The 19,776-nt window shown below is 39.0% G+C and overlaps 1 long non-coding RNA gene across 1 annotated transcript; it reads right to left on the bottom strand.

Moving 5' to 3' along the window:
• Positions 1-9,888: 9,888 nt before the first annotated feature.
• Positions 9,889-18,520, bottom strand: LOC122824357. Its single transcript, XR_006369484.1, has 3 exons — positions 16,165-18,520; positions 10,674-10,771; positions 9,889-10,599 (listed from the first exon to the last, which is right to left on the bottom strand). It is a non-coding gene; the product is annotated as an uncharacterized LOC122824357 (long non-coding RNA).
• Between the last annotated feature and the right edge of the window lie 1,256 nt (positions 18,521-19,776).

Genomic DNA, 19,776 nt, shown 5'->3' with positions numbered 1-19,776 from the left:
GGAAATGTGAAAAATATTTCACCAAGGACAGAGTATTATTTTAATACAATGTCTCAGTATTCCAGTGTTAGTCCAGACAAACTGACATTTCTCCATCCTAAGAACATTGAGGATCAACAACAGAACATTCCCATGAACTGCACCACTGCACTTTACAGAAACCTACAAAAAAGACCAATAGAGCAATTAAACAGAGAAAGCACTTGCATTTTAGAGTACAGAAAAATGGCAGAGGAAAAAGTATGACTTACCATTTTAGGATGTTGTGGACTTCCTGTGCATGTGGCATCATCAGAACTGATAATGATTGGGACCGGATGGCTGGGATGAAAAAAACATTTCTGAGTGTCCTCTTTGCCTGTTTATGTTAGAAGTAGAAAATCAGTTGATGCTGGCATTAACTATGAAGATGTTTTAAGTGTGGACTTAAGGGAGACAAACTACTTTAAAAGCTTTCCATCCATGATCTGAACGCTGACAGGGTGGTGAGGGGAGCTGGTGGTGCCCATCTCCAGCAGTGTGGTGTAGTAATCTTGTGGAGTCAGAGCCTCTTCTGAGACAGGAAAGTCTTCAGGTTTTCAAACACCTGATCTCTGGCTTCCTCTTTCATCTCAAAGAAAGATGCAAAAATATGTTGATAAAAACAATGATGGTCGAGTTATAACAATAGCCTACATTCTTTGAATTTTGACCCAGTCAAGTCAATGGTTTGTGATATTTCTACAATATACTGCTACACTGTTGTTTATGTCACAACCATTATTTAGGTCTTTTATATTACTTGGAATATAAGACGTGAGCTGTAAACTTGAGGTCCTGAGTAAAACTCTTCTTACATTTTAGACTTGAGTAAAACTATTCCAGTGTGTTTTTAAATGTTCTCCACACCTTACAGTCAATCAGACTGTAATGACTGGATGTGTTCGGCATGGATGAACACCACAATCAGGGGAGGCGTTTACTCTGTATGTATTTCCTCGACTGCAGACATTTTCAAGTTACGCTTGCCAAATCAAAAGGCATGGGAAAATTACAGTTTTCTTATTTTGTTGTATTAATAATGTAATTAGCAGAGTGAAAACTAAAGATAAATCCCTCTTGATACTGATAGAGATTGCTGAAGCACTCACTGAAAACTATTAAAGCACTCCTGTGTTATCTTGAAGGTTCTATGCATTCCTTTACAGTTTAAAGGGAAATATTAAATTATGGTATTTGGCCCCTTGAGTTTGACAAATGTGTATTAGGAGATTGGATTCACTCAAGTTTCTTCAAACTGTTCACATATATTTTTGGTTCTGACCTAGGGTTTTTTTTTGCACAGAACAAATAATGTGCTAAACAACACTTCATTCATTTCAAGGATTGTACTTCAACTTTTGTTTGTTTCAAAGGAAATGACACCAAACATGAAAATATAACTTTCTAGTTGTCCTTTATCCTCTCAGAAGTCTGAATCAAACTACAATAGCTGAAATTGGGGGAAACATGGGAAAGAGATGATTTAATACGGGGCAAACCAAAACTAACAGACAACACACTGGGAAATCTGCATTATAATCCATGCCATGGACTGAAACTGACATAAAGAAGATTTTGAGAATAAATGCAGCATGTTGAGAGAAGGCTTACACCAACCAGGCCATGGTAAAAACTTGCTTGAGAGAACTAAAATGGATTTATTTTCCTTTCAGTTTCTTTTCCTTGCACCCCATCTCTCCTCCAAGGTTAATGTGACACTTCTTGATGCATTTCATTGACTGTTAGCTATTTCATCAAGAAGATACTCTGTCAAACCCATCTATAAAAGAAAACAACCTTTTCTTACCTTTCCTCCCCATTTATCCCTACCAACCTCCTCACCTCTTTTCTGCTACTTCCCACATTCATCTTTCAAACAAAATGTATTTGAGCATGGTTGAAGGGACACATTTATCAGCAAGTGCATTTACGCACGTCTCAGGAAAAAGAGAAGATTTATTACAGTTTCCGCAAAACGGCTTGAAGGGAAAGATCAGATACATTTGGTGTGGTGAAATGGGGGGAGTTACTTTTTTGACATCCATAGTAAGTCAGCAGCAGGAAAAATAAGATGAGCATTTGCATGACTTGGAACCAAGAGATAGGTATCCTTTTTACCTATTTGATTTGATTTGTTGGTTTTTTACTGTTAGCAGTGGTAATAAACTGTTGTTTCAAGACAGGAAAATCTCTTGGTCGGGGCATTTTTGAGTAGAACTTGATTGTTCGAATCATTCTTTGGCTGAATTCTCTGGCTTCGCCCTGTTTTTTATTATATAAATGTGGGACTTCCACTCAAAAAATATTTATATTGTGAAAATGTCAATATTTTCTGACACTTATTTAAAAATTTTAAACTCTTGATTCATCTTGTAATTTTGATGACTATGGTTTTCAGATGATGAAAACCATAAATGCTGTCTCAGAAAAGTGGAGGGTTCACTCTAGGAATTTTTCATCCAAGAATGGCCTTTGAGTCTGAAAGTGTTTTGCTGAGGTGTGGTATGTTTATGGTTGTCTGTGATAGGATTACTTTGATACATGTATGACATTGTGTAATGTAGAATTCGGCATTGTAATATTTGTGAAATTAAGATTCCTAACTTGAAGAAAGTCATAAAAATCACTTTCCTCCCATCCTGACAGTTTATGCTTCTCACTAATAACTAAGTCAACGGGCAGTTCTGACAAGTTTTGGTTTTTCAGGAAAGAAAAGCCACTATGATCCATGGTTTTAATTTTTACGTAGTTCAAAATGTTACTAAAACAAATCAATGAGCCGTCTCTGCAAACATTCCTCCTGCACTTTTACCAACGTTTAATTATCTGAATCGATGACACATTTGTTGTCTTCTGTCCTTGTTAATGTTATATTAAAACACTTTACAAAACCATTTCAGTTCAATCATACACACATTATAATTGTTACCAAACAGTACAGTATGTGAAATTAATTATTTGACGTAGACTGGAATCTGCATGTAGTCAATGACTCCATGCAGTTTGTCAATGACTTGCAGTATTCATTCCTCCTGGATGAGATCATAGCGATAATCGCTTGCAGAGCATGAATGTAGCAACAGTGGAGAGGAAAACCTTGTCTTTAGCAGGACAAACCTCCAGCAGGACCAGAACCTGGATCAGTACAAGCTGCCATCTGTCAAGACTGACTGGAGGTTTCTGAAGACCGAGCAGAATGAACAAATCTTAAATATTAGAATCCTTGCAAAGCTGCAATAACAATAAGGTATAAATATGAGATGAGATTTTTTTTAAATTTAAAGAAAAACACTGGCCAAACAATTACATGATTCTACACCAAAGCAGGAAAAGGTGTCTATAAGTTAAGACTAATTATTTGGTAATTTAGTAATAAAGCTGCCATGTAATTAGGGACTGCTTGCCTATCAGTCTTAGTGTTTTATGTTTTAGAGGACAAACAAGAGAGATTTTGGAGTTTACGTTGGTCAGGAGCTAATAGGATAAGGATACATATGTTAAGAGGTCTTACTGTACTTACTAACTCATTGAATTTATCCACTAGAATACAACACTCTATTTCACAGGTGTCAAACTCCAGTCCTGGAGGGCCACTGCCCTGCAACTTTTAGATCAAATCAAATCAAATTTTATTAGTATAGCACATTTCAGCAGCAAGGCATTTCAAAGTGCTTTACATCAAATCAAACAAAAAACACAATGCAACATAGAATCAACAATCAAACTATGACATTAAGTCAGGTTCCATCACTAAATTTGTTATTGATTACTTTTCAGATACAACTCTATATAGGTGGGTTTTCAGTTAAGATTTAAAGGAAGTCAGTGTTTCAGCTATTTTACAATTTTCTGGAAGTTTGTTCCAGATTTGTGGTGCATAGATGCTAAATGCAGCTTCTCCTCGTTTGGTTCTGGTTCTGGGGATGCAGAGCAGAACCAGAACCAGAAGACCTCAGAGGTCTGGAAGGTTGATACAACAGCAGCAGATCTTTAATGTATTGTGGTGCTAAACCATTCAGTGATTTATAAATTAACAACAGTATTTTAAAGTCTATTCTCTGAGCTACAGGGAGCCAGTGGAGGGACTTTAAAACTGGTGTTATGTGCTCGATCTTCCTGGTTTTAGTGAGAACCTGAGCAGCAGCATTCTGGATCAGCTGCAGCTGTTTGATTGATTTGTTGGACAGACCTGTGAAGACGCCGTTACAATAATCAATGCAACTGAAGATAAACACATGGATGAGTTTCTTTAGATCTGGCTGAGACATTAGTCCTTTAATCTTTGTAAATGTTCTTCAGGTGATAGAAGGCCGACTTTGTAATTGTCTTTATATGGCTGTGAATTTTCAGGTCAGAGTCCATCACTATTCCCAGGTTTTGGGCTGATCGCTGGTTTTTAGTTGTAATAACTGAAGCTGTGCACTGACTCTAGTTATGAAACTGTAATAAATCTTCTCTTTTCCCTGAGACGTGCGTAAATGCACTTGCTGATAAATGTGTCCCTTCAACCATGCTCAAATACATTTGGTTTGAAAGATGAATGTGGGAAGTAGCAGAAAAGAGGTGAGGAGGTTGGTAGGTCCAAAGATAATAACTTCACTTTTTTTTCTGTTCAGATGGAGAAAGTTTTGGCACATCCACACATTTATCTGTTCTAAGCAGATAAATGCTTAGAACATCCAATCACAGATGTTCAGTGATTGGATGGGGTCAAAGGTCACCTGGTGACATCATAATGTAGAGCTGTGTATCATCTGCATAGTTATGGTAGCTAATATTATTTCCTGTTATAATCTGAGCTAGTGGGAGCATATAAATATTGAATAAGAGGGGTCCTAGGATTGAACCTTGGGGTACCCCACATATGACCTTTGACCTCTTTGATGAGAAGTTTCCAATTGAAACAAAGAAATCCCTGTTCTTTATGTACGATTCAAACCAGTTAAGTACTGGACCGGAGAGTCTGACACAACTCTCCAGTCCATTCAGTAATATTTCATGGTCAACAGTGTCAAAAGCTGCACTGAGGTCCAACAGAACCAGCACTGTGGTTCTCCCACAGCCTGTATTTATATGAATGTCATTGAACACTTTGACTAGGCCAGTCTCTGTGCAAAAAACTATAGGGTTTGAATGTCTGGCAGAATGTTCTAGCTGTGGTTTGAGCATCGTTTTAAACCAGAGCAGATTAAAGGTTGGTAAAAATTGGGGAGACTAGCCCTTTAGCCATTTACTGAATCGTTGGCTGCATTTAGAAGCCATTAGCTTCATATACAAAACAAAGTCAGAGTATAAAGCTTTCTGTGAGAAGGTGTCATGATCAAATTAATTGCATGACGCTATGGACGAGTTTACAAAAACAAAGTGTTCCGGACAGGGAGAACTTCCAGGTCAGACTGCTTGTCAAAGATGAAATCACAAAAATTGAGCTGTTATCCGATTTTTGTATAATAAACAAAAAACGAGTCTATTTTTGTTTTTTCCTCTTTCACTCCAAACGAATAAATGAACTGCCTGGAAATACACAGACCCCTTCAGGCTACAAAAGCCCAACTTTGTTTACTCTGAATATTAGGTAGAAAGCTGACTTGAGCCAAACAATCATGTGTGTGTTTGGCCTAGCATTTGATGCATTTTCAGAGCCACTTTCCTAACACATAATATGTGTGTTTCTGTCCATCTTCCTTATGTTTTTCATGTCTGACCAAAGCTTCTTCTTCCACTTGTTTGTTTCTGGTAAAATGCAAACAGGCTGTAGGTTCCTAAATAATGAAGCCATAAACTTGACGCTCTCCGTCTTTCCCATTCGGTTCACTTGATGACGAAACGACAAAAAACCAGACTGGTTTTAGACATGCAACTTTAAAAGAAGGCTTTATTATGGTCCAATATAACATATTTGTATGCACTGGAGATTTAACTAGTAATCCTTTTTATCCAAATAAACAAATTATCATAAGAAATATAAACAGAATTTATCCTAAGGTTCTGAATGAGCAAAACTGAATTTAGGCTTCTACACAGGACCTCTTATGGTTTTCTTTTAATAATGGCTTTCTTCTTGCCACTCTTCCATAAAACCACATTTGTGCAGTGATCACTAATAGTTGTCCTGTGGACAGATTCCTCCACCTGAGCTGTGGATCTCTGCATCTTGTCCAGAGCCACCATGTGCCTCTTGACTGCATTTCTGATGAGCGCTCTCCTTGTTCAGCTGGAGGTTCAGATGGACAGCCTTGTCTTGTAGGTTTACAGACTGTTTCCATTTCCAGATGATGGATTGAACAGTGAGATGTTGAAATCTTTTTCCAGCCTCGGCCTGCTTTAATCCTCTCCACAGTTTTCTCCCTGACCTGTCCGCTGTGTTCCTTGGACTTCATAATGCTGTCTACTCTCCAATATTCTCTGAACCTCTGAGGCGTCAAAGAGCAGCTGGATTTCTACTGAGATTAGATTACACACAGCTGGACTCTGTTTAGTCATTAGCAGTAATCAGGAAACTTCTGAAGGAAATCGGTTGCACTCAGAGAAAAGGGGGTTGAATACTGTTGCACACGGCACTTTTCAGGTTTTTATTAATAAAAATTATTTGAATAATGCATCATTTTATTTCCATTCACGCTCCTGTTGTGCGGTTCACATCCTCTGTTGAAATTGGTTGCTTGTCATGGTTTTAGTGGCTGGTCTGACCGACATGCAGAAACCCTCTGACAACAAAACCATCTGAAGGATTTATTTACAAAATGTGAAACTGTATGAGGCTGCAGCAGGAGCATCAGGGGAGCAGAAGGTTCAGCATAGCTGAGGATGGGACAAGGATATAATTAAGGAAAGGTAAGGAAAGCTTTCCTTTCTTTGAGCTTCAGTAATCTAAAGTGATAGGAAAAATTTTAGCAACCAACAGTCCACATACAGTATGCAAGTAAGTTGCTTAGTTTTTTTCTATCACTTTTAGATTACTAAAATGTCTCTCCCCATGAGCAACAGTCACTGGCAATGTGCAAAATATACGTGGAGCAATCCAGACTTCTCAAAAAATGCTATGTATTACATCATTTTAATAATAAAAAATGTTTTCTCCATATTTGTTAATGCTGTCATCATGTCGTGCCAGTTTGTTATGAAACAGATAATCTGTGAAAACAATCAATCTCCTCCACCTTGAACTACTATTGCTAGCTAAAGTAATGCAATGCTCCAGCCAAAACAACCAATCAGAACCAGGAGGAGGGACTTAGCGCTGCCAATCAACTCATTCACTCACTGCTAAATGTGCTAATGGTGGAGAAACAACTTATCAGTACATGAAAATCGTTTATCTGCCATCACTGGTAGCTATGCATAGAATGAGCTATTCGTAGGATGAGCATTCACGACAGGCTGCACTAGCTACAGCATAGCGCAGAGCAATGGGAGGGAGGATGAGCAGCCACATGAGATTGTGATTTTCTTAAAATTTCTATGAACAAAAAAAAAATTGGAGGGCCCCTTGCTGGTCAGAGATCCTTAGAATTGTCCTAACTTTTCCCCTGCATAAACAGAGGCACCTATTTATGCAACTATGCAGTTGATTCTACCACTGCTGTTGTCGTCTCTGAATTTCTGTGATGCATCCGGTTACCTCCAGACACATGTGGCTGTCTCTCTAAGGTTATCCATGGTCAAGAAAATCCGAGATCATCCCAATTCCCCATGCTGGAGATTTTAGTTTAGTAGTAACAATAAATAAAGTTTTCTTTAAAATGAATCACTCAAGTGACATCTAGACCCAACAGTAGACTTAAATGTCAATAAAATCAATTTGGTTGTGTGTGTTGTTTTTGTGTCCTGTAAACTTTGCTTTAGTTCTACTTTTTTCTATATAATCATAAGAAATCATAGTCAGACAGAGAGAGAGTCATGAAATAGAAAGAGCAGGTTTCCTGGAAAAAGAGGAAGTAAGTTTCCAGCTTGCAGATTTATAAAACTAGTTGAGACTATTACTTATTTCAAAGTATGGAAGTTTTAAAGAATGAAATCTAAACATTTTGAATAATTAGATAAGATTCAAAGTAAAATACTTATATTAATATTGGTTTACTTGTAATAATACTTACACTTACATTAGTGGGTACTCTTACAAGTAAAACAAGTAACTGTAACTTTGGTATCCAATAATAAGAATCATGGATTATTCTTGGTTTCTTTTCAGAAAACATTTGTAATAACTCACATTAAGCTTATAATAAGAGTAACTGATAAATTATGGTTATCATAAAATTATAAATGAATGATAAATCAGAGAAGTTAAAGAAGTTATAAATGTGATTTTTACATTGAACTTGAAAATGTGTAAAATGTGTGACTGTAATTAAACTTCACTGATATGTTGGAGGTGGATGGAAGGTGAAAGGTTAAGGGAAAAAAGGGAACTAACAGGAGAGCAGAGATGGTCAACGCCTTATTTGGAAACAGGTTGTTGAACAACTTAAACTTTTCAGAGAAAAGGTTGTGCAGGCAATGAACGTAGGAGGAACATTGAGCAACCAGAGACATTAACACAGACATCAGGACACAATGTCTCTAAGACAGTGATGGACATGAGATCATCTGTCCAAGCAGACCGCCAATGAAATAAGCACAGCATCAGTGCTAGCCAATGCAAATGCACCAAAAGGTGGATAAACCCTATAAAAGGTGAGAGCAAAAGAGGAACCTTTGGTTGGATCCTCCAGGCAGCTTCGACTCAAGATGGAGATGGACAAAGAACTCTGCAGCTGAAGAAGAGCCGGGGCCACAGAGCCCAAGACTGTCCTGTTCATGGGGACCAACCAGTCAGCCCAGCAACATGTGGCTTCAAATTGCACTTCTCTCATCAGCTGGGTTCAGACCACAAGACGAAGATGAAGACCAAGGTAAAGACAAAGAACAAAGACAAAGAAGAAGAACTGGTGCCTTCCTTCCTGCCAGCACCCAAGTCCTGTGTGACCTCACCACCCATGCGGAGAAGAAAGCTCATCAGACCTACAGAGATCCCTGCCTTCGTTGACCAACATCCTCCACCTGCTGCAACACCTCCTTCATCATCAGGCCAGGTCTGTGGTTCAAAAAGCCAAACTCTCTCCGTCTCTCTCAAAGGTTCCCTTTTTAGTTCTCAGTGTCAGCATTAGGGAAAGATAGCAGAAATAATCAAATAAGAAAAGTCAATCATCTAGTCTAATGAATTAAGCTGTACTGACCCTTGCAAAATTGCCTTACTAATAAAATATTTAGCATAAAGAAAATCTAAAAGATGTTGTGGACATTCAATTAATGAGTCACCTTAAAGTTCTTTGATGGTTGTAAAATAGCTCTGATGTTTGATTCTGGAGAGGAAGAGCTGGAAAATGTTTATTGGTTGCTGATAGCCCAAATTTAAAACATCATCCTTGGGACTCGCCTGTGTCACTAAAACCTACCTGGTTCAGTAACAAGAGCAAGTTGTAATAAAGAGAAGGAGCGACCGTTAACAGGTGAGCTCTGTGAAACCAGTTGACTGCAGGCTGATCAGTCTGGCTAATTCACAGAAGGGTGGGACACCTGGATGGAGGTCGTGAGGAACCAGGCGAATCTTTTCTCAGAGTTTATTCAGTTCTGAACAGGGTAAATCCCAGCAGATTTAGGAAACTTATTTCACCCGTTAGACGGAGAGCTGATAGCACATCTTCCCTCTCAGAGGAGGAAGTATTGCGCAACATCCCCCCCTTCTCTCTCTACTCTCTCACTCTCTACTTCCTCTTCTTGCCAACTGCCGATAAAATAATCAAGAAGAACTGTGAAGAGAACACACAGTTTGATGCAGAACCAAATGTTTTAACCTGAGGAAAACCCATAAAAATTGAACAGAAAATTAGTCCAGTCATTTATTAAAGGTTAAAAAATCCCAGCAGCTGCAGTGTGCCACAACAAAGGGAAAGTAAACTGGTAAGCAAGCCTAAAATAACTTTCAGCCACTTATACTCTGCTTGCTCCTTTCTCTTTATATTGGCTTTACTCTACACATAGACCTGTTGCCTTGGCAACAAACACAACACCTCCAGTAACCCACAGAGCAGAGAGTAATATATTGACCAGTTGGTTTCCTAACTTTGGAGTGGTGTCTGGTCCGCTTGCATTCACACTGGATTCAAACTGCGTCACAGTTCATGTTAACCAAATGGAGGCTGAGGTTTTATGACGGACCAGAGTTTGCTTTTTTGGTCCGCATTAGAGTTCACACCTCCCCAAACAAACCAGATTGTTTAGGCCAGTGGTGGGCACTCCTGGTCCTGGAGGGCCGGTCTCCTGAGAGAAGAAGGATAGTCCATCCTGTTGTTGAAGAAGCAAAGCTAGTATTTCCACAAATGTTGAGTTTGACTGGGAGTGGATATGTAGTTTAGCTGGTGATCTGTCTTCCCGTTTACTTTCCAACAGATGAAGATAGAGCATCAGAGGGTTTACTAGCCAAGCAGATGAGTGATTAGTGGAGGATCCAGCTAAGTGGTCTGTAGGAGAGCCAATGAGACTAGAGAGTGAGGGACCAGGAGAAGCTCCAAATGATGGTGGAGGTGACATGAGGGACTGGTACCAGAGAGAGACAGTTAGTACAGGAAAATTGGTTTTCTTTAGCAAAAGGTAACAATGATCCAGTTTACCACAAAAAGTGAGATATCCATCTGTTGTAAGCCTCAGGAAACCTGCTTCTTTAAATGCTGCTGAGTGCTAGCTGGAGACCTCACCCAGTGGTCCCACCCTGTGGAGGAGGTAGGTAGAAGAAACACAAATACACACATCCACAATCCAGCACACAACCAGGAGTTGTGTGCTAATCAGCAGACTCTGATTAGTTTTCTGAACGTGGTTGGAAGAGCAATACATTGCTAAAATAAAAGATAATCAGAGATTTAACTCTCAGATAAAGTATTCATTTTCCATTATAAAGAAAATGAATACTTGGTGTTTTGCTGAACAAAGACCAAATGCTTTCTATTACTGATCAAAGAGTTTTATCAATTCTGATCTGTTTACTTGTAGCAAAAACTAAATGCAGAAAAACTGAAAAATAACTACATTTGTCATCGGTTTATGCAACTGTGGCGTGAAATATAATTTTAGAAGTCCAGGCAAATTCTGCATTAAATTGTCATTAAGCAGGGCGTGCTGTGGTGGCGTAGGGGATAGCATGACCCACATTTGGAGGCCTTCAGTCCTTGACGTGGCGGTCGCTGGTTCAATTCCCAGACCCGGCCAACGTTTGCCGCATGTCTTCCCCCCTTTCCTGTCAGCTTACTTTTTTAATAAGGGAGACTAGAGCCCGCAAAAAAGAAACCCTGGCGGGGAAAAAAAAAAAAAAAAAAAATTTCCATTAAGCAGAGGTGTTTTGGATTTCTTGTGGAATTATGAAATAAAAAAAGTAAAATTCTGAGATTGTCAGTTTTCAGATGGGGACAAATAAAACCAATGAGAAAGAGATGAAGATAGATAGAGAAGTAATCAACTAAATGAGAACCCCTTAGAGGTGCATGCTTTATTGAATTTCCCCTTTTTCATTGCTCATCTGCTACAGCAATAACTGACAAACTACATGCTGACAAGCCATATTTTAGAAGATTAGTTTGTTATTTTGCAATTGCAATAAATAATATGAAGGAATCCACCATTACAAATCAAGGGCATAGCTTGATTTAAAAAAACCAAAGGGGAGTGGAGAAAAGCGCTGACCAGATAAGTTTCTGCTGGGAACACCAGAAGGGTATTTATCTGTTTCCCACCAGCAGAGATGAACGGAGGCAGTTTAGAAGGGAAAAGATATGAAAGTGGGAATTACCAGAAACAGAGAAGAGAGTTGAAAAACAAACCAGAGGGTGTTTGGAGTGTGGTATTGGTGACTCGTCTCTCTCTGCTTGCTTGAATTGCAGTGACCTAGAGCAATTTTTGAACAAATAAGATTGCTTTTGTGTGTGCATTATTTTCTGTTGACATTTGCTAAGCGTTAGAGCTCCTGGCCACAGGAGATAGATGAGGACCCTTAAATGTCTCTGTATGAACCAGGCCTTTCATGTTACCTTTAGAGCAGCAGCCCTGTTTGTGTAGGGAAAATGGAGAGACATAGTGTGATTGCCATTCTGTAGACATGCACTGGAGCTCTGTTTCTGACAGCAAAAGGTAAAGGTTATTGTGCTGCTTTTCTCCCTCTGTTGCGGTCTACTATCTTTGAGGAAAACAGTCATAAAATTCTTAATTTTTCTCAGTGGTAATCCGGTGTACTGAAGAGACAGTGAGTCTTTAGCAGATTCCTGATGATGTTTGATGTTTCTGGAAACATCAAGAAGTCCCCATACATTGTATTCAAAGTGTTATACAAACTGAATGGTTGATGGTGTACCTTGATGGTCATACACTTCCTGAGCTTTTTTATTAGGTAAACCTTTATAATTATCAACAGAGACAAATCAATAATGAGGAGAAAATAGGTTGCTGAAGGTCAAAGCGGGCCTCAGAATAGGGAAGAAAGACAATTTAAGTGGCATGAGTGACTGACTGTGAAGTCAGATTTCCAGTAGACTTGTGCTCTGGCACAACATCTGACAAAGCTGATGACAAACAATAGAAAATAGGGTGAGAAACTAGTTGCCTCACATTCTCTACTGTTATAAGAATTGACCAAATAAGGGACACTGATGTTTCTACTAAGTTCTTCTAATACCCAAAATCAAAATTAACGTTTGATTGAACTTCAACTGTAGGGCAGTCCATCATTTTTTTCTTTTATCCCCATAGTCTTCAATAAGTCTTTAACTGATTGGTGATTCTCAAAGGCATCATTGTAGTTTTACAATTAATGCATTTGAAAACAAGTCCCAGTTAAATTTAGTTGGATTGTCTTGATTTACGACTACATTCTCTTAATTATAATTTTTTAACAAGTAGCATGAGTTTGATGAAATTCACTGTACGTCATGAACAAAAGAATGTCACAATGTTTAGGCAGATTTGTGTAGTTTATCCGGAACAAACACTAGTTGTAAATTCACTTGGGTCAGGATAATATTAATTTATTTATGTCCATAGTTTAGGACATAGAAATTCTGAATTAAGTTTAAAAGTTTCCTTCAGAGGTGTCGGTGTTGAGCCTGTGTCAGTCTACCAATCCGTCCAGAGTGTCTCTTGCATATTGATTACTATCCCACCTCCACTGAGCTCTGGTCATTTCTATACAAAGTTATTCTTTATATTCAAAGACATATGCCTGTTTTTCCCACAAGTGTAACAGCATTTGAAACATAGAATTACATTAAGTCAAGATTTATTCTTGACTTAAGGTAACTTGTCTATTATAAGGAATGTAGATCATGAGCCCGATGGTAGAAAACTTCCTTCACATTATTTTCTGGCTTGTTTTCATTCTCCAGACTCTTCATTAATTTCCATTTAGTCATACTGGTAAATTATATTAATTGGAAGCCATAATGTGAGGCTAGCAGGTGCTCTGCATAGGGACATCATGCAAGCCTATAGCTCACAGTTTCCCCATTTTTCTCATTTTCCCTTTATATCATATATCTTAAGTTGAAAACTCATAAGGAGCACAAGTAAGCTGAATTGTATGATATTTTACAGCTATTACAATTAATACAATGAAAGTGTATTAAGTGAGTGTACTTCAGCTGAAAGACCACTGGACTTCAACCAATGATAATATTTTCACTATTTTAAAATCAACTGGTACCCAGTAGAATCATCACACATAGAGGTGGCCTTCAGCAGGAAGTTTTCTTTTAAATTATAATTTCTGTTTTGTTTTTTTTAATGGTTTCATATTTTCATAGGGATTTCTCTGCCAGTTTTTGCTTATTACAATTACACAAAACAACACATTTTGTTGTTTTGTGTAAAAATGATAATTAAAAACAGTCTGGACTAAAGGCTGGGTGGTTTGAACAGTGAATTTCCAACCTTAGATTGCATTTCCCTCTTGACTTGTCCCTCCTATCCTAAGTGATATTAAAGCTGCAGTATGTAACTTATGTTTTTACATATTTGTTAAAATTGTCATTATGTGGTGATAGTGAGTATTGTTTGAATAATTATGTTTTGTTAACATTCTTACATAAGTAGTTACCAGTTTGCTTTTCATTTAAAGGTTTAGTATTCACACCCCAGAGAGGAAGAATTTGTTAAAACGTGTAAAAGACAAAACTTGCTTTTTCCCTAAACCTTGAAGCTGCAGCTGCTTATCTTGGGATACTCCTTAAACTGCTTGTGTGTGGAATGAAGTTCTTCCTTGTTTCAGAATAGCCCCCTTCTTTTTATTTAGCTCTCTCCCACATTTCACTCCCGACTCCTTTCTTTCCTCCTGCTTAATAAAAAGACAGGCTCTGCTGCAGGGAGTCAGAACGCATGGTAAACACCTTGGAGAAATGGTTTCCTGTGTCTTCTCCTTCTGCAGAAGCTTGATAGGTATTTCTCATAAACGTTGTCTGTGGTTATCTTTTTTTTTTTTCTTTTTCAAATTCTGCTGTTGTTGACCTATAAATGTATACATTTATACATCAACAACGATATTTTTATTTTTTCCTTCAGGGGGTCTTTTTGTGGGCTCTAGTGTCCCTTTTATGACAGTAGGCTGACAGGACATGGGGAAGGAGAGGGGGGAAGACATGCAGCAAACGCCGGCCGGGTACGGGAATCGAACCCGCGACCGCCGCGTCAAGGACTGAAGGCCTCCAAATGTGGGTCACTCTATCCCCTACGCCACCACAGCACGCTCCTGTGGTTCTCTTTTTATGTAGGTTTGAGAAATACCTATCAAGTATGGTATGAAAGATAATCTGTCCGAAAAAATTAAACTCTTCTGCCTTCTCACAGTGCTATCTAGAAACAACCAATCTCTCATAATCATCTTCCCTTCCCAAATGTTTACGAAGTCACGTAAGGCATTACTCCATATTATGATGCAGTGAGAAGGTATAAAACCCATGAAAAGAGGAAGAAGTGGTTCTTAGTCTCCAGTGCTGAAGTGAAGCCAACAAGAAGATGCAGACAGAAGATCAGCAGAGGACTGCGCCCTGGAACCAGGAGGAGGTGAAAATTCCACACTGCTAGAAGGTGACAAGACCCATCGACCCTTAACCCTGGTTGCCAATTCGACTGCCGATCTACACTCAACCTACAGATCTCAAGGCTGCAGCAACAGACTTCGTGAATGGACAAAGGTCACTGAGTGATGAAGGTCTTAGTATTTGGAGGACAACAACCAGTCTACTTTGCTTCTTTTCAGAAGAGGATTTTGCCGTACAAAGACAAGACTATAACCAAGGACATCAAAACCTTCTGTTGCTGAGATCACCCATCATCTGGGTATGAATTGAACTGCACCACAAAGCCTCGCTCAGTAAATTAGTGACACAATGTAGGGAAAGAAATTAGGATAGGTGCTTTAAATAATTTTATTTTTATTCTTAATTTGTAATCATTGATAATTAACCTGTCTGTCATTTACCCCAACTAAAAGTTTGCTTAATAAAGATGCATTATAATTCTAATAGATTTGTGTACAGTAAAATTAATTGAGTCATCTATTGGTTTTGGTTCTTGTATTTATTGTAAAACTTATGAACATGTTTCTAGAAATGTGGTGGCTTAAAACGTTCCTTTAGTGTTGGTAAATAATGACCGTCGGGCTTAAACCCCAATGTACAGGCACCAAAACGGGGGGCAACAAGTATGCCCACTCCTCCCTGGAGCCTCTCACCGTGGGTAACTCCAGAGTGGAAGTATGTCCAGCCCCTCTCAAGGAGACTGATTTCAGAACCAGAACTTCTGAACCTCACACACTAACTCAGTTGCAGAAGCTCTTGGGACATGGAATGTCACCTCTCTGGTGGGGAAGGAACCTAGGATCAGATCGCCAGGGAACCCTCCCTCGGCAACCACCCATCCCAAACTGCACCCAACCCCTTTGACCCCTCCCACAGATGATGACCTTGCTTCATTGACTATCCCGGGTTTGTTTGTGTTAGCATTATGTTGCAGTTTCTATCTATTTATATGTTTAGTTTAAAGCTACTACTTCTGGATTATTGGTTGAACTTGTTTATTTTGTTTCAAAGTATATTCATGGTATTTGTGTTCCTTTTTACTTACCATTCTCCCTTGTAGATCTGCAGCAGGTCAGGAGTGTGGGAGCGGCCGGCCCAGTATTTCCTGATTAAATGGCTGAATGATGTCACTGATTACCTTGCTGGGTTCTACCAATTAGAGGGTTCCTTGTAGCATTGCTTTGTTTGTTTTTCTTTAAAGTAATTTTGGAGTTATCTTGTATTATAGGGTTTATTTTGCAGACTATTTCATTATGTTGAGGAGTTTTTTAATTAGATTAATAATGTTATTCTTGTTTCTGTTTATATTTTGTTTCTTTTTTATCTGTTTAATTGTGGTTTGCTCCACTTATGTGCAGGTGTGTTGCCAATTGGTTTTAAAAACAGTGTTTTGGAAGTTCAAGGGGGAGCGGATGGTTATCAGAGTTAAAAACCAAATAAATAAAATTCATCAGAAAACCCTGAAACTGGTGGCTGATGCAGTTTATTTCGTCCACCTTGAGGATCCTTGACCACACTATCTTACAGTGCCCTGGTGATCCATGTCTGAGCAAGAGAACACCATATCCAAAGCTGTTTTCCATCATAAAGGGTCAATGAGACATTCAAATCCCTCCACCATGATAAGTTGGCAGCCCATGTGCTCTTCTTTTTATCCCACAGGGGAAAAAAAAGGAAGAGCACAGTTTGACAGTATATACTGATCTGACAGAACACCAGAGACCAAGGACCTACATTTGTTGTCTCAACAATTCTCTCCAGAAAACTTTGTCATTTGTAGAAGGGAAATGACAAAGGCTCTTACAGTTTTTATCCGCAAAGCTCCTAAATCCCGCTGCCACCAGCTAGACAGTAAAAAACGCTGGGAGAAACATCAGACAGACAGCCTGGAAGCACCTCCATTTGATCTTCATCTTTATTACATCTTGTGATTTCTAGATTCCTATCAATTTCAATGAGCTCTGTTTCAATCTGAAAATGTGATTTGACTGGATTTAGCTAGATAATTTTTTGGCATGAAACCCAAAATTCCTGGTGGCACACCTTTCCAGGGATAAGGTATTTTAAAATTTTATTTGTCAAGTACAGCATTATAGCAAAAACTGTACCCTTTCAATTAAATATGTTGGGCTTTCTCTTAAAAAAAAATAAGATTGAAAATCTTCCACCAATGCCCTCAGCTCATAGGTGGAAGAGAGTTGGACATATGGAGACAAATCCTTGAGTGCGTCTGGTGCCAGATTGAGTTGCAGCTCATCAAACCCTAAATAACACAAATTCAAATACAATACTTCCACTTGTAATATAAATGTAATGTAAAAAGTACAACAAAATCAGATACTAACAGCTCAAACTTTCAGCAGGTATCTTCCATGAAGTGCCACCATTCCTCACTTATCTTTGTCACATATCAAGTTACTTATACTAAACAATTGATCAAGGAGCAGCAGCTGAAAACAAAATTAAAAGTGAGGAAGGCACCAGCTTGGGCCCGTTAGACCAGTGGTCCCCAACCACCGGACCAGTCCGCGGACCAATTGGTACCGGGCCACGCAAGAAATAATTAAATATGTCCATTCTATGTATTGAGTCTAGAGGAGCTTTTATTTTGAAAATCCTAAACAGGATGCTGTCGGTTACGTCTTGCGCGCCAACATGCAGCAGAATGAGTGAGAAACAACGGCGTCGGTCTCGATCCTTATAACGCGCGCACCACAGAAAATTTACGAAGGGTTGACTGGTCCGCTGTACTAAAAAGGTTGGGGACCACTGCGTTAGACAATAAAAAACATTTGAAAAGTTTTGAAACACATTGAAATATTGAATAATGTACTGGTTATAGGTCTGAGAACAAACACACAAACTGTATGCTTCCACTTGTACACTCAGTTACATGAATAAGGACACGCCAATGAATATTTCTGAGTATTTGTCTTAAAAGTTAGTTGACAAATGTAACCACACATTTACCTATGAAGCTGCAGCATAGGCACAAAACAATGCAGTTATTTTTCAAGAAACACAGTTCAGATGAAAGTAATATCACCAAACGTACTGGAAAAGTGCTCAGAGATACACAGTAGTAGAATTAAATTCCACCATACAGTCAGCAGCAGGCTGCAATCAAGCCAGCAGCAAAGGGGCTGTGTAGTTGGGATATACCACTCAAGTAAAAAGGGGAAGGAGAATCGCTCAACTACTTGTACATGTTTTTGTGTCAACACATTATGCACAGTCTGTAAAATTATTTAGACAAGAGAAAGCTTAGCATTACTCAACGCGGTTTTGGATGGACTAAGCCGGCGGTTTTCAAAGTGTGAGGCGCGCCTCCCCTGGGGGGCGCCAGAGCACTTTAGGGGAGGCGCGGTGCGAGGGAAAAAATAAACCGGAAAAGATATCTGCTTGCTGTCTACTGATGTGAGAGAAACGTCTTTTACGCACACGATCAACTCTGTGGATTTAGGAAAAAGTTGGTACTGTGGGGTGCGCGTGTGGAGCGGGGATCAGTGGAAATGTTTCCCCCCTTAAAGGATGTTTTGGCCAGTGATGTCAGTAACGTTATTGACGTCGGACCACTTTTTTCAGTAACAAGTAATCTAACGCGTTGCTATTTCAAATCCAGTAGTCAGACTACAGTTACTTATCAAAATCATTTTTGCGTTACTGTGCGTTACTGTCTTCTTTTGTTATTTAATCGTATTTCCTCTACGCGTCTTGTCGAGTGACCGACGTCTCTATGCAACAGAAATGTAAACAATGGAGGGAGATGCGCATTTTGTCGGTGGAAAAACTGGAACTATTTTGAGTTTCTGTCGCCAAGTCCGATTATTATTAACGGCTTTGGGCTTCATTTTTTTAAAGTCGCTTGAAAATTTAATGAGTGGCGGGTTGCGCCTTTTTGGGCTCGTTTTTGAACGTGAAGTTGCTCATTTGGGCTTGGAAATAAGCAGAGACTCATAATAAATCCCAGAATTTGTCCGTCATTAAGGTAGTTTTAGTCAGTCTCTTCCTGTTCATCATTTCCCGGATGATCCGTCCCGCTGTGTCTTTGTTAATGTCAACTTAATTTATTACCTCTCAATGACGTCGAGCTTCGCGTTGCGCTCCAGAAAACTGCAAACATCGAGACCAATATGAACAGCGCAATAAACGTGAAAACAGCCACGAATGAACGTGTCCGTAGTTGGCAATAGTTATAATGGCAAGTTAGCACCGTTATAATAATTAATATTACGGTAAGTGTCACAAATCTGTGCAACCATCTGAGCTGTGGAGCTTCAGGAGGAGCTCTGTACGCTGCGCTGACACCAAACGCAGGGCCGTAACAGAATCTGGAGGCTGGGGGGAGGGGGGCTTTAAAATCCTACTTAGAGTTTTCCGACAACAGTGGACCACACAAATTACTCACTTTTTTTGTACAATCTCCTCTTCAGTTCAACCTTATAAGTGGAGACACATTGTTGATGTTACCATTATAAAATAGCTGATAATTAAGTATTGGCAGGAGGCGGAGCGTTGTTGTTAGCAGCTGCTGAAAGTAACTAAAAGGTTACTTTTAATGTAACTTAGTTACTTGCAAGTCAAGTAGTCAGTAATCTAACTAAGTTACTTTTTCAAGGAGTAATCAGTAGTCCGATTATAGTTACTTTTTCAAAGG

This window comes from Gambusia affinis, linkage group LG21, assembly GCF_019740435.1.
Source record: "Gambusia affinis linkage group LG21, SWU_Gaff_1.0, whole genome shotgun sequence".
Lineage (NCBI taxonomy): Eukaryota > Metazoa > Chordata > Actinopteri > Cyprinodontiformes > Poeciliidae > Gambusia > Gambusia affinis.
The sequence above is the reverse complement of the archived record's forward strand: the minus strand, read 5'-3'. Positions and strand labels throughout refer to the sequence as shown.